Source organism: Lepidochelys olivacea (assembly GCF_965140295.1).
Source record: "Lepidochelys olivacea isolate rLepOli2 genome assembly, chromosome: 11".
NCBI classification, from domain to species: Eukaryota; Metazoa; Chordata; order Testudines; family Cheloniidae; genus Lepidochelys; species Lepidochelys olivacea.
The window spans coordinates 48,292,375-48,309,026 of record NC_140421.1 but is presented as its reverse complement, the minus strand read 5'-3'; positions in this window follow the sequence as shown (position 1 = coordinate 48,309,026).

Genomic DNA, 16,652 nt, shown 5'->3' with positions numbered 1-16,652 from the left:
CACCACCCTGAGAGGCAGTAGCTATGTCAACGGGAGAAGGCCTGCCATAGATATAGCACTGTCTGCACTGGGGATTACGTCGGTATAACGACATAGCTCAGGGGTGTGGATTTGATGTACATAGATTTAAGGGAGTCAAAGTAAGGCAGTCTAAGATGCAAGGGAGTCTCATGTATCTGATCTGTCCCTAAAATTTCATGTTTCTGCTATAAAACTTAGCTACAATATATACATGGGTGTACAGGGCAGGGATAGGGAGAATAGACCAGCAGGCAGGGGTTTGCATCAAGAGCAATCTTGCATTCTTGTATGACTAATCCTTATTCCCCAGCTCAGAAAGCTCTTGGTGGGAACGGATGTTTATAGTAGGACACGATTGCCCTGTGGGTTGAAAGAGTGGCCAGTACTAAACTCCCATTGTATTCTGTTAGGAACCAGTTCATTCCATGGATTCAATGCATTCCCTGGACAGTCTCTTCAGATTGGTGCCCACACAGAGAATAAAGCCGCTTTCCCCAGCAGAGCCCTGGAGGGACAGCGGATTCCCTGGAGGGAAAGCACTTCTGTGGGTGCAGCCCAGAGGTATAGGTGATTACAAATTGCACTCCCTACACCCACAGTGGTGAATCCAACCCATGGCCTTTCCAGGGCTTCAGATGCCATGATTTCAGAAATATTCATAATACTAAGGCATTTTTAAAATATATCCAAATTGAACTAAATTTGCCTGCAAAAAAGCACACATTGTATACATTTATATTCACTAATATGATTACAAAAAATTCAAATGAAATTCTTTAGAATGGTACACTTAGAGCTGACCATGTAAGATAACTGCAATAGAAAGGAAATCTCCTCAAGACTTCTGTGGAGGGGGTGGTCAGAGAGGTTGAAGAGAATGATAAAGTAAATTGCACCATCTGCTGGACACTTCTTTAGCTAGGATATAGAAACTAACTCGGACCCAGAAATATACTCAGCCCTCTTCTCTGTACCCAGAAGTCAGACACCTGCACTGTGCTGAAATGCAGTATTTGCGATCTAAAGCAATCTGAGAGGAAAACTGTCCCTTTTGCTTTGGGATTCATGTATTTAGCACTGCCACTAGTAGACTTAAAGCTGGAGTTCATCCAAGCAGTCATGCACGGGTATTACTCCTCTCAAGACTCAGTCTGGTATAGCCTGCTGTAGGTAAGGATAGGCAAATGGTACAACCCTTGCTCACTGGTAACCTCTTGGTACAGCAGGAGCCGATGAGGCCCATGATCAGCAGGCCCGTTAACCTTTCTGTTCAGCAGTTGTACTCTATAGTGGTTCCGTTCCCCCCCCCCCACCCCCCCATCCGCCACAGTGCTTCTATAGTTCTTTAACACGTTCATGGCTGCTACTCTTACTGCTGCCTTTGGGTGTCCTTATAACAATGGTTATAACCAAAACTTTGGTTATGAAACCTGAAACCATTCAAACCCTTCCTCTGGCTTTATAACAGACTCAAAACTTTGCTCAAGTTCACCAAAAGTTTTGCTAGAGTTTGCAGACACTGAGTAGAGATGGGCTCCAAACACAGACCTGATAAAGCTTTAAATGGCTTGGCTCTCAGCTGCCCCAAAAACACTTCTTTTCCAGTACAGCCATCAAGTTCATCTGAAGTACTCAATCACCAATTTTAAATAAGGCAAAATGGAAACGGATTGTTTTCAACTTGTTTGCCTGTTACATCAGCTGTAGGTCTGGCCCCCGTACACAAACTTTTAACAGAAATGTAAGTCGCCATAGCTCCTCTGACTCTGAAAAATGTATCTATGCGTTTTGTCACCTCCCCATTACCACAGCTTACGTACTTTCTCGTCGTGTCTGAAAAGAACTTGCTTTTCCCAATATTGGGATGCCAGCTTGACATGAACAAGCTACTCATACTGTGGTTTCCTTTTTTATATTGCCACATGCTTTTAGGAAGCAGATTTAAAAATTTTATTAAAGTTAATGTGTAAAATCAGATTTACACAAGTTAAGAGGGAAGGTACTGGACATCTGGGGTCGGGCTTAGGTTATGGGGAATTGCAAGTATCAGTTACAAGGTTCACAAGGTAGATACATATCACAGAACCAGCATAGATCCAGATTGGTTGTGGGAGTTTTTAAAGCGTCAGTGGATAAGTGGGCTCGGGTACGGCACCCATGGAATGTATTAAGAGTCCAAGTCAGTACTGGTGTGGAGAATAAATACATGGGTTGGATGCATCCCTCGGTTCATCAGGGAAGGAAGTGGGTTATTTCCCTGGTCAGCGTTCTTGGTTACTCGACCTGGTACTGGCAGTGTCCTGTGATGTGTTCTGTGTAGATGTCTCAGGACCACCTGATGGTATCGGACACCATAAGCTGTCTCATGAGCCAGGCATAGCATTGACTGACTCCACATGCTCTCAGTACTGGCTCCTTGTACTACAGGAAACTTTTAACCAAGGAAGCAGAGACGACTGGTGCAGGCTAATAGTGCGGGGTTGGGGGGAACGAGTGAGGGCAGCCGGCTTCAGTAGTGTTACTGAACATGGGCAGTCTGTGTGAGCATGCTCAGTACAAACCAAGCAGCAAATGCGGGCATGTGACCCCCGCATACCTCCCACCCCCTCACGCATTGTTTCTGCAAGAAGGAAACAGCAGGGTCTCCTTTTAACCAAGGATGGTAAGAGAAGCAGAAAACTCCATGAAATCCACCAAAGACATCACCATGTAGATTTAGTTTACCTGGAAAGTGCTTCAACACTACAGTGACAAGTGCTATAAAAATCTAAGGCAGATTATAGATTGTTGAGAGGTTAGGGGTTTTCTGTAATTTTTTTTCCCCATTTACTTTTCTTGTTCCGAGCCAGAATCATTTTTCTTGTCCTATTACAGAGTATTAAAGTAGTTTGTATCTCGTTAAGGAAAATAAACTCATCTTTCAAAATATTCCAACTTTAATGCTGGCTGTAAAATCCCATGGCGGTGACTTAACTGCGAGTGACAATCCTGGACAAATGCATTTGTCAATGAATGTTGGCAAACCTGCTTAATCTCTCAGGAACCAAAGCACTTTAAGATGCCTGACTTGTTATCTGCAGAATGAAATTTTTATTTTAGTTTTCTAGTTCCTTTTACCTGAGAATGTCTCAAATCCTTTATTTTCCCTGTCCCAGTGTCTCTGCTTGTGGATACTCATTAATGTCCCCGACTAAAATGCCAAACTGTCAAGTGAACATACAGACTGCAGCAGGGAAGTCAGAGCCAGCCCACAGCCAAAACTCCATAAAGTATTCATCCAGCCTCTGCACTCTGCAAAATGCAAGCTTTCCATTTAAAGACACTTCTAGTTCTCTTTCCAAAGAAAACCTTCCAAATATATACAGATGCACTGGTGACTTAGAGCCTGAAACACCAGCTCTAAGGGAGGCATGAATGTTCCCATTTTATATTAATGAAGTGTTAACTCTGATGACCAATAGCGATATTTCAAACCAACCTGATACCCTGTCAAAGAAAGCTAACAATCCTTGTGGTTGGGTTGAAATGGTGGACGTGGTATAGCTTGATTTTAGTAAAGCTTTTCATACTGTTTCCCATGACCTTCTCATAAACAAACTAGGGAAATACAAGCTAGATGGAGCTACTGTAAGGTGGGTGTATAACTGATTGGAAAACCATTCCCAGAGAGTAGTAATCAGTAGTTCAGTCATGCTGGAAGGGCATAACAAGTGGGGTCCTGCAGGGATCAGTTCTGGGTCTGGTTCTGTTCAAAATCTTCATCAATGATTTAGATAACAGCATAGAGAGTACACTTAAAGTTTGCGGATGATACCTAGCTGGGAGGGGTTGCAAGTCCTTTAGAGGATAGGATTAAATTCAAAATGATCTGGACAAACTGGAGAAATGGTCTAAAGTAAATAGGATTAAATTCAATAAGGACAAATGCAAAGTACTCCACTTAGGAAGGAACAATCAGTTGCATACATACAAAATGGGAAATGACTGCCTACAAAGAAGTACAACGGAAAGGAATCTAGGGATCACAGTGGACCACAAGCTAAATATGAGTCAACAGCGTAACTCTGTTGCAAAAAAAAGCAAACAGCATTCTGGGATGTATTAGCAGGAGTGTTGTAAGCAAGACACGAGAAGTAATTCTTCCGCTCTATACCGTGCTGATTAGGCCTCAGCTGGAGTACTGTGTCCAGTTCTGGGCACCACATTTCAGGAAAGATGTGGACAAATTGGAGAAATCCAGAGAAGAGCAACAAAAATGATTAAAGGTCTAGAAAACAAGACTGCTGAGGGAAGATTGAAAAAATTGGGTTTGTTTAGTCTGGAAAAGAGAAGACTAAGAGGGGACATAATAGTTTTCAAGTACATAAAAGGTTGTTACAAGGAGGAGGGAGAAAAAGGAGGTAGGCCAAGAAGCAATGGGCTTAAATTGCAGCAAGGGAGGTCTACGTTGGACATTAGGAAAAGCTTCCTGTCAGGGTGGTAAACACTGGAATAAATTGCCTAGGGAGGTTGTACAATCTCCATCAATGGAGATTTTTAAGAGCAGGTAGACAAACACCTCTCAGGGATGGTCTTAGACATGCCATGAGTGCAGAGGACTGGACTAGATGACCTCACGAGGTCCCTTCCAGTCCTATGATTCTACATCTCCATGTGCACTGCCTGGGTACTGGAGACATTGAGGAACAGAGAACTAAAAGGGTATATACTTTAGTTTAGGAATATTGGGGGAGCATGTAACCTAGTATGCTTGCTGGTATAGCCTTTAGTAATTAAACAGCATTGTTAATATCTCTAATCATTTTAATTTAATATTTTTACAGATCTTACTTAAACTTTATAGTTATTTTAATTTATTTGCTTTTGAGAATCTGCCAAAGCAACAATTTGGGTTGATCATCAAAGCATTCTGCTGAGAAACGGGAGAATTGGGCTCCAGTCTTTCCAATGACTTCATTTCCTAAAATAAATGTATTAGGTGTATAGTGTTCTTTATGAGAAAAGACACTATTGTGTATCTGAGAGTACAGAAAGCGTCACCTGATTCTCAGCTTGTGGCATGGTGTGCTGGAAGGCAAATTTAAGTTTAAGGATGATGGGAAGTGCACTGAACTGTATGTAAAATTCTACTGGATCTAAAGCCATTTTTAATTACCCAGAAGACATTGGCGTATCAACTCTGGGAAAGATTTGCATTATTCTTTATAAGTGTAATGACGCTTAGAGTACCTGTGTGATATTACCCTGTCTGAATGCGCAGGTAGATCAAAAGCAGGGTTGTTAAAGAACTGCGGAAAGACAAAACAATGTCACAGCTAAGACACCCTCTCAGCTACCCAGCTTCAAGGTAGCTGAGAAAACAATGGGGCTATTACTGGGAGAAGGCACTTCCAAGCACCTGCAAAGCTCCCAGAGCTCAGACTCCAGCCTGAGCCTGAACATCTACACTCCAAGACTAAGTCATGTCTACATAGGGGCTTCAGGGGAATGCGAAGCATAAGACAATATGCATATAGATCTGTTATTTTTAAATCTATTTGTTTTATTTGGTCAAAATAAATCATTGGTTTTGGAGAAACTGCTCCTGTGTCATTTCATACTATTCCTGACCACAGGTTTCTGAAGGAGAACTCCGGCAGGGTCCAAGCCCAGTCAGACCTGATGGGTAACACGATTGGCAAGCAGGGAGGTATGACCCAATTGGAGAGTGGTTGAAGTGTGGGATCCAACCCAAAAACAAGGGGAGGCAAGGGCCTGCAACTTGAAAAGGGTTCACTCAAGTGACTGGGAAAGGGTCTCAGAAGGGACAGCCTGCCCAGCAACTGTGACACCAGCCAATGCCAAGCAATACCTGGTAACCTCGGTTTGCATATATATTTCCATACTTTAAAAAAATGCACCCAACCAAAATATTTCTTTGTTCTTATACCTGCCTTAGAGAACAAGAAATTGCTTTTGTTGGCTGAGTTCTCCTTCAAAAGAAAAAACAATCATGTTTTCCAAGGGACTCAACACCCACTGAAATCACAGAACCTCAAACTCACTTCAACTGGTGCTGGATCTGCAGGGATTAATAGACTTGGACTGTGTTCTGTTACTATCTACACTCCTTGGAACATACCTCTATTTCTGAGTTACAGACAAATGGTCTACAGCCAAAGGCCATATTTAGGACCCTTTCAGTCACAGTTTGGTTGTCTCTGGGGTAAGATAAAATATTATATTATTATACAATATTATTTTATTGTGATAAATCTGGTGTTCCCATAAGAGAAAACTCTGTATATCAATACACTAATGTAAAAGACGTGGACTCAGATTCTGCTCTAAATTACACCAGTATAACCCTGTAGTACCTCTAGCTCACCAACTGCTAGCTAATTCTTGCAAACCAGAATAAAAACGGCATAAACTGTCACTCTATCTCATAACATTGCACCAGTTCTAACCATTTACCCATAGAAATGTGGTTAAATAGTTGAGGTGACAAGATTCATTATCCTGTTATGATGAATGTTGTAGAATTTTGCTTTTGGCTTAAGAGCACTGAAGACGAGCTAATCGAGAATCATATCTGGATGGTAAAGACTTCCTCCCAGTCAAGAGCCTGGTAAGGGGAGAAAAGGTAATAAACTGGCTGACATTTTTTAAAATGTATTCCCAAACGTCTATATTTAATATTCAGTGTGACCTAGTTTTGGCTGAGAGTGCCTACAGATTACCGGCAGGTAAGAATAAAAATAACTTGGATATGGGACATGCTGTTATCCTGAGACTCATGGACATTAAGGACAAGGACAGACTTTTCTGGCAGATCAAGCGAAAGGAAACAAAACAAAAAGGTAAATGAATCCAATCTCGCTACCCTCCCAGAGACTGCTGTGCACAAAGTAATTTCCCTCTCTTCCCTTAGTAGAAAGAGTTTCTCACTGTGTTAGAAACACCCTATTGTTTCCAGCTAAACTACAGATTAAAGAATGTGATAACGCCTATGATTTTTGTGGAGAGTGGGCTGGGGATGATAAATCAGTTCAGAAATTCCTGGAGCAGATTAATTAACTATCATGTCCAAACATTTCATATCCAGAAGTAGATCAAGGTAACAAATAAAAAAAACCCTCAGTCTCACTTGCTGGGGTTATTTTTAAAATATAGTGTAGTTATATTTTAGAGGAACCAACACAATCTCTTCACAACATACTATAGGTCTGTATTCTCTAGCTCCTTTCTTTAGTGTTTTAAATGACCCCATGAAAACTATCCTAGCTGCTGAACATTTCTGAAGCTGTGTGAGTTGATTTGGGCTTATTTGCACCTGCCAAACAGTGTTTAAAATTCTCAGTTTTCAAATGGAGTTGTTGATGCAATTGACAGGCAATGATTTTGTAACTATAGTTAACACTTCGTTTGTTACAACATTTGGAAGACTGCCCTTCCTGTGGGAACACAAGGTGGGAAAGGGAATACCAGAAGCCCTGTGCAGACAATTGGAAGTGTTGTGTTTGTGTTCCTTGTATAGAGTCAGTCATACAGTTTAAGGCCAGAAGGGACTGCTAGATCACCTAATTTGACCTCCTGTATATCATAGGTTACCAACATCTGCACACTAAACCCAACAATCAAAATGAGACCGAAGTATCACAGCCCACAGGAGACTAGACTATGTGCCACAGGCAAAGAATAAGAGGGACCAAGATGCACCAGTGCTCAAGGCCCCTGCAATGGCAGGGAAATGACTAAGTGAGAGAGAACCACATACTGCAGAGGTACTAAGCAGCCAGAGAGGCATGACTTGGCCTAGAGAGTATGGCTAAGGCCCAGCCTTCTAGTCCCTCACCCTTGCATCAGCTGAAGGTCAACAGCATAGGAGTGCACAATGAACCACAAATCTCAAAAAGGAGCTAATGGAGTTGCTGTATGTTTACAGTAGTAACCTTGAAATTGAAGTTTGACCCTTGGCACGCTAGATTAGTTACCAGCCAGAACTTCCCTTTGGGGCCCAGTACTGCTCCCACTGACATCAACAGGAACTTCTTATTGACTTCAGTGGAATCACCATCAGCCCCACTGTGAATCCATGCACTTGCTCGGCAGTTCTATTATTGTCAATGAGAATTATCTGGAAATATTTTAGGGAAGTGAGCTTAGATATCTAAGGCCTTCATGTAAGCAAGTGCAGCTCCACTGATTCTGGGTTGCACTCACTCACGCAGGAGTTGCATTTGACCCTTCATCTTTAAACAGCAGGATGGGGCTCTTTCACATGTAGAAGGAATGCTGGAGGCTGGCTTCTCTCCAGGACATTGCCTTGTTGATCACCATTCTGAGTGAACAAAAACAGAGATTCAATATTGTCTTACAACAGAGGGTTTGTTTGATTGGTGGTGACAATGGTTCCAATATAAAGAAGGCATTGACAGATGGGAGCTTGTTGAGCACATACATTGCTCTGCCTACTGCTTGAACTTGATTATATTGTTCCCTCATTGAGGAAGATAAAAGAATATGCACTCTAACTTTAGTTATTGCAGCAAAGTACGGCAGACTCATACAAAATGTAGAAGGAACATCTTTCTGTACATATCCACAGAGTTGTCTTGAAGTGAAACTACCCTTTACGCATTAGAGGTTATTAGCATTTTATATAGTTAGTGTGTGTATAGCAGCACTTGCTAGCTCTTTAATCATGGGAATATCTTTCCTCCTTTCAGCAGTATTTTAACATAAATAAAATAAATCATATGGTCTCTGATGGGGCAGATGACACTCGCACCAGCCAGGCAAGGGTGAAGGAATTCCTATGGTTACAATCAGCACCAATAAGCCACACCTGGGAGGCTTGTCAGGCATGGAGGCAGGCCCCTAAAAAGGAGGAGCTCTGTGCCAATGGATATAGCCCTCAGAAACAGTCAAGGCTCTCAGGCTTGGGGGATCTGTGGCACTGATTGACCTACGGCTTGTAAACGCCGCCTGCCCCTAAACCCCGTGAGGAAGAAGACAGGCTGGGCTGATTTGTTTTTGTCGAAGTTCACCTAGGATTAAGCCCTAACCTTTACTTGCATTAAGGAGAGGGAATGGAGACTGCCTATAGAGCTTGAGAGACTGCTCCCCTCTCCTTAGCCCAAGGAAAGGGAGGTGAAGTATTTTTGTTTTGTTTAGGTTGCTTTATATTCCCCCAAAGGAGGTGGACTCGCTAAAAGGTACAGCCAGAGGGTTCTACTCTGTATTTCAGAACCAGACCACAGAGTTGTGGCTGCCTAGAAGATGACATAAGATGTAAGTGAGGTACCTACTCACCCCAAGGACATCATCTTGAATTGCTAACCTTTGACAGTCTTTTGAGTAAGTGCTGTATCTAGAAACTAAGCACAGACATGGACACCCTAAGGATCCAATCTGTCTTCACATATGTACACGCTGCTCCTACTGACTTGATATTTATGCACATATCTATAGGCAGAAATTGGCCCCTAGCAGCAGTTTGAGATCACAGAAAAGCCAGTTTTGAGGTATGTTTTATTCTGCAGATAACAGGACTGATTCTGTTCTAATTTACAACTGTGTAAACAGAGAGCAACTGCACTAAACTCAATCAGGTGCACTGAGTTGTGAAACAATCAAGAGACTTCTCATTTAGCTGGGTGTAAATCCAGTGGAACTCTAGTGATTTATAGTGGAATAATGAAGGGCAGAATTTGTCCCTTAATTACAAGAATGATAGCAAAGTCAAAGTGCCTGAGAGTTTTGTGCTATGAAGAAACAGACATTTACATTAACCTGTTGATTTGTGCATGGAACTTTGCAGGTGAATAAAACCCAGACTGTCGTACTTCAGCCAAGCATGCACAAGGAGTAGAAAGGACGCAGCCTGAAGGATTAAATTCAGAGTAGGGTCCCCTAGAGCGAGACCTTTTTCCACTCTACTGGCTTAAATGTTCAAGGTTAGAAAAAAGGATTGTCTTATTTGGCTTACCGCTTGCTCCTCCTTCTCTGACCCAGTCCTGAGGCTTAGAATAAAATGGAACCCTGATCTAAACTGCCATCCAAAACCTGACCAACAAGCATTTGAAATACCCCATAACAGCTTCTTTAATCGCTTCCTTTCTGGTTCCTATCATGTCTGCCTCATATAACCATCAGAACCATGCTGGGTGGAAAGTGCCTTCATCACATTCACAATAGTCTGCATTTGGGGGCCCTTAAAGGGGAAATGTGGCCTAGTGAATAAGGCCCTGGCCTGGGAATTAGGAGACATGGGTACTATTCCTGGCTTTGACACTGATCTATTGTATAACCTTGGGCAAGTCACTTCATCTCAATGCCTTTGTTTGCTGTTCCTGTCGTCCCTTTTGACTCTAAGCTCTCTGAGGAGGGACATCTCTCATTACTTGTTTGTACAGTGCTTACCATAATGGGCACTCACTCCCAATTGGAGCCTTTTGGCACTACTGTCATACATAAACTATCAATAATAAAAACAACTATGCCAACACCAAAAAAGAATTACTAGCCCAGGAAGGAAAGGAGGACATCTGTATATAAAATATTGTTATCACAAAAACAGACTACAGACTACTTGTCCCCATATCAAACCCTCTCTTTTAAGGGCTCTTGTTCTGAGTCCTTAGCAGTGACAATTTTTTTTTTTTTAACTGGGAGGCTTTCCCTTCATGGAACAGTATTACATTCACAGCACAACACAGAGCGGTATCCCCAAAGATATCCCTGTGGGTGTTCCAGATTTCAAAATCGGAATGGGGGGAAAAACCTCATTCTGACCCAGGCAAGGGCTAGTGTGTCTTTTTCCTTACATATACATAGAAACAAAAAGAAATGGGTTACTGGCTGGTAATTGTCTTCCTCTAAAATTCACAGCTACTACTATGTCACTTTCAAAAGAAAGAGACTGAAGCTTCAGGCTCTTTAAATACACAGTAAATGACCCAGTTTCTTCTGGGATTTTGCTAAGAAGTCAATGTGACTCTCTCTGCCTCTCTTCTTGTTTTTTAACACTTACAAATAATTATGATTATCCATCCTGTCCTGAAGGGGCAAGAGACTTAATATAAACCATCCCAAGATCTCCTTTAAACACAAAACGGGGAACGGGGGAATATTCCAGTTTGCCAATGATTGTTCTCTCCTGCAGCCTCTCAGTAGCCAGTGCCCCTTTTTTCCCCCTAAATAGGTGCAGAAACACATGGTCCCATTGGCAACTAAGGCCTTGTCTACACTATAAAACTTTTGTCGGCAAAAGCTGCCTTTTGCGGACAAAACAGGGGAGGTGTCCACACTACAGAGCTACTTTGGGCGGCAAAACAAAACCACCTCAAAGAGAGGCATAGAGCTTATTGCGGCAAAGTTAAAGCAACAAAGTGTATGTGCTGTTTGTTCTGTCAACACAACTGGTTCCACCAGTATCCCACAATGCCTGCCATGACCGCTCTGCTCACTGTTTTGATCTCTGCTGCCCTGCAAGCATGTGCCTCTCCCCTTTCAAAGCTCCCTGAAGTATCTGACAGCTGAGAGCGTGCTGCTCCGTTAGGGGAACAAAGAGCAAATCATTAGGGTGGAATGCTCCTGTTCTGCCCAGCACTAGGAACACAGCAGCAGGCAGACTGCTGCAGCGGGGAGTGAGGCGGGGAGGGTGTCTGCTGTGCTGCTTTGACATGCCTCAGCACAGAGAGCTCACAGAGTTGCTCAGGATGATGCTCCCGGCACCTGAGGAGGCTGTGGGAGAACTCGGAGGGAATCACAGGACCACACTCAGGCAGGCAGAGCGGGCTGCTTCAGGAGAGACTGCTGTGCCGAGCAGAGCCAGGGGCTGATCCCCCTGCCCCAGGATAAGTCAGTCAGCCTGCTGTCTCACCCACCTCGGACACACCACTCTCCTCTCCCTCCTCCCCCCCCCACACACACTGCGGTCGACAATCCACTGACAATCTATTAGGATGCCCCTGGAACTCATCCAAAGAACAAGGAGGACTTGTGGCACCTTAGAGACTAACAAATTTATTAGGGCATAAGCTTTCGTGGGCTACAGCCCACTTCATCGGATGCATGCAGTGGAAAATACAGTAGGAAGATATAGATATGCAGAGAACATGAAACAATGGGTGTTGCCGTACCAGCTCTAACGAGACTCATCAATTAAGAAAAGGAGCACTTATGGCACCTTAGTGGTGCCTTGTTAGTCTCTAAGGTGCCACAAGTCCTCCTTTTTGCAGGTGCAGACTAACACAGGTGCTACTCTGAAACCTGTCATCAATTAAGCTGGGCTATTATCAGCAGGAGAAAAAAAACTTTTGTCCAGATAATCAGGATGGCCCATTTCAAACAGTTGACAAGAAGGTATGAGTAACAGTAGGGGAAAAATTAGCATGGGGAAATAGTTTTTAGTTTGTGTAATGACTCATCCACTCCCAGTCTTTATTCAAGCCTAATTTAAGGGTGTCCAGTATGCAAATTAATTCCAGTTCTGCAGTTTCTCATTGGAGTCTGGTTTTGAAGTTTTTTTGTTGAACGAGTGCAACTTTTAGGTCTGTAATTGAGTGACCAGAGAGGTTGAAGTTTTCTCCGACTGGTTTTTGAATGTTATAATTCTTGACGTCTGATTTGTGTCCATTTATTCTTTTGTGTAGAGACTGTCCAGTTTGGCCAATGTACATGGCAGAGGGGCATTGCTGGCACATGACAACATATATCACATTGGTAGATGTGCAGGTGAACGAGCCCCTGATGATGTGGCTGATGTGATTAGGTCCTATGATGATGTCCCTTGAATAGGTATGTGGACAGAGTTGGCAACAGGCTTTATTGCAAGGATAGGTTCCTGGGTTAGTGTTTTTGTTGTGTGGTGTGTGGCTGCTGGGGCTGTCTGTAAGTGAGGACTGGCCTGTCTCCCAAGATCTGTGAGAGTGAGGGATCATCCTTCAGGATAGGTTGTAGATCCTTGATGATGCGCTGGAGAGGTTTTAGTTGGGGGCTGAAGGTGATGTCTAGTGGCATTCTGTTACTTTCTTTGTTGGGCCTGTCCTGTAGTAGGTGACTTCTGGGTACTCTTCTGGCTCTGTTAGTCTGTTTCTTCACTTCAGTAGGTGGGTACTGTAGTTTTAAGAACGCTTGATAGAGATCCTGTAGGTGTTTGTCACTGTCTGAGGGATTGGAGCAAATGTGGTTGTATATTAGAGCTTGGCTGTGGACAATGGATCGTGTGACGTGGTTTGGATGAAAGCTGGAGGCATGTAGGTAAGTATAGCGGTCAGTAGGTTTCCAGTATAGGGTGGTGTTTATGTGACCCTTGCTAGCACTGTAGTGTCCAGGAAGTGGATCTCTTGTGTGGACTGGTCCAGGCTGAGGTTGATAGTGCGTTGGAAATTGTTGAAATCATGGTGGAATTCCTCAAGGGCTTCTTTTCCGTGGGTCCAGATGCTATACCTGCCCCCTGGGGCATTGCAAACCCTGCCCAAAGCACCCTGTGGCCAGTTGCACAGTGGGATAGCTACCACAGTGCACTGCTTTCTGTGTTCTTGCAAGAGCTGTTAGTGTGAATGCACTCTGCCAACACAAGGAGCTAGTGTGGACACGCAACAGCGGTTTTAATTAAAGCGCTTTAATTAAGCGGCATAACTTTTGCTGACAAAACTTTGTAATGTACACAAGGCCCTAGTGCAGTGGTGGGCAACCTGCGGCCCGCAGCCACATGCAGCCCATCAGGGTAAGCTGATTGCAGGCTGCAGGACATTTTGCAGATGTTAACCGTTCGCAGGCACAGCCCTCCCACAGCTCCCAGTGGCTGCAGTTCACCATTCCCAGCCAATGGGAGCTGCGGGAAGCGGTGGGCCTGGGATGGACAACAGCATTCAAGCAGCACGCAGCACATCGCACAGCAGTGAGGAGAGGGATAATCCCTTGCCAAGGTCATTGGGACAGATCCTCCATCTTACAGAAGTGCCATAGGGGATGTTCAATCTCTAAAAAGACCAGACAGAACCTGGGTTCTCCTTTAACCTATGTTTGCATGGAAGAGGAGCTGAGCCAATGCTGCTCGGATTTCAACATGTGGTTCTAGGAAGTCTAGCGACAAAAAATAAACCACCCGGGGGAAAGAAGCCATCACTCTACTGGCTTCAGTGAAGTGACACCTCCTACTCCAGGGGGTTAATTTATCCTTAGGTATTTAAAACCATACATTTAGACTACTAAGCCACCCTGTAGATTATTACAGTGTAATATTGGGGGGGGGGCTGCAAAGCTCTTTTCTCCCCTCCACCTGCCTCTCACATTTCTCAAACTGCTGCCCCTGCTGCTGAGTTTATTAACAAGGCCATATATAGCCCATGGTAAACAGGAGACAGTTCTGCAGCATGGGGAATGCAGAATACATGGGGCCCTGCTCAGTAGGCAAAGTAGTGTCCCATACTGTTTGACTAGTTGTTAAGCGCATGGGAATGGTGCAGCTGGAGTTATGAGCAGAAGAAAAAGATGGAGGCTAGTGCATCTGTTTGGTGACAGGTCACAGCACTTTCAATTGAAGCATGGCAATAGTTCTTCCAGGCACAGATTAACGGAAACATTAGCAGCCTATATATTTCCCACACTATACAGGGTGAATCAACTAGTCTTCTTCAAACATCAAATGATCCAAGAGGCAAGGGAGCACAGGGCCCCAATTTTTAAATGGATTGTTCCCCTTGGCCTAATAATTATAAACTAATCACTTTAGTTATTTTGCCTCAGACAAGTACAGTACACAGTTATTTCGTTATTAATCACTCTGTTATTTTGCCTCAGACAAGTACAGTACACTTTTGTCAGAAAAGAACTTTTTACAGAGACTTATTTGTCCAATAAGAGAGACCCTCCCCCAGCCCTGAATAGGCCACAGCCTAATAGTTAAGGTACTTGCCTCAGATGTGGGAGACCCAACTTCAAGTCCACTAAGCTGCTGGCTGTTTGGGGTGGGACTCTTGTTTTTTCCTCAAAAGCTCTCATTTTCATTCCAGTTCAGAACAAAAAACAAATTTCAAAACTGCAACACTTTTCACCCCATTTTTTGCAACATTTTCCACTTTTTTGAAATGGAAACTTTATTTTCCAGCAGCCCTAATGTGAAGTGAGCATTATAGTCTCTGTTCAACTGAGAAGTATGAACGCTACAAGAACCTTCCACAGAATTGGTATTCTCAGAAGAGAGACCACAGATGGAAATGGTCATAAAGACTGAACTATCCTCCCTCCCCTAGTCCTTGCAGAACTGTGGTACGTTGTAAGGGATGCACTAAGAAGCTTGCACTGCTGCTGCTCATATTGTATCTGTTCTGAGAACAAAGGATTTCATCGTCCATGAATGGCAATGCAGCACAAAATTTACTAAAATAGTTAGGTCACTCACATATGAATCTTTTATCTCATGTAATCATTTAGCTCAGCCTTGAGTCACCATTAGGGCTCTATCCTCCTCTCTAGTGCATTCTGCTACAATTTGACGCTTGTGTGTACACACTTGTGAGTATCAAGGTCCAGACACACTAGGGGTTAGGGTTGCCAACTTTCTATTTGCAGAAAACCAAACATCCCGCCCCTGCTCTGAGGCCATGCCCATTCCCCTTCTCCAGGGCCCCACCCCCACTCACTCCGTCTCCCCTCCCTCCATCACTCGCACTCCCCCACCCTTGCTCACTCACTCATTTTCACCAGGGTGGGGCAGGGGGTTGGGGTGCAGGAGGGGGTGAGAGCTCTGGCTGGGGGTGCAGGTTCTGGCATGGGGCCAGAGATGAGGGTTTGGGGTGCAGGAGGGGGCTCCAGGCTGGGGTGTTCAGAGTGCAGGAGGGGACTCAGGCCTGGGGCAGAGGGTTGGGCTGCAGGAGCAGGTATGGGTGCAAGCTCTGGGAGGGAGTTTGGGTAGGGGAGGGGGCTCAGGGCTGGGGCAGGGGATTGGGGTGCAGGAGGGGTTTTGGGGAGTGGGCTCTGGGTGGTGCTTACCTCAGGCAGCTCCTGGGAAGCTGCCGGCATCTCCCCCTAGCTCCTAACCTAGGCACAGCAATGGCCAGGTGGCTCCATGTGCTGCCCCTGCCTGCAGGTGCCGCCCCTGCAGTTTCCATTGGCCTAAAACCGGATGCCTGGCAACCCTAAACCCTACCCTCACATGTGTTTAATGGTGCAGGAATATTCCTGACACCTCCCAAAATTTCTCAGCATCTTGCCGGACCAGACCCTGAAAGACTAAACAAGAGAAAGAGTGAGGTTATTTGGTTTGGGGTGAGGTGTTTATTTTTTTCCTTTCTATCTCTTGCCCCCCTGCCACCCATATCAAGGTTTTTGTTTCTCATGAGCATCTTCAGAGAAATACTGTGATCAGTCCTGTTTGTCTTCTGTTTCTATTTTGTGTTTCCATAACATTCTAAAAAGTTTGCTCTGTTATTTAAAACAAAAAGAGGGTTTTCCCCCATCTCATCCCTCATTTACAACAGAAATCTTTGGGCCAGATTCTCAGCTGGTGTATATCAGCATAATTCCCGTCAATTCAATGAGCCTACCCTGATTCCCACCAGCTGAGGATCTGGCCATTAATCTCCAATAATGAACAAAATGCCTGATCTCCCTTTGTTATGATCTATTTTAACTTCTCT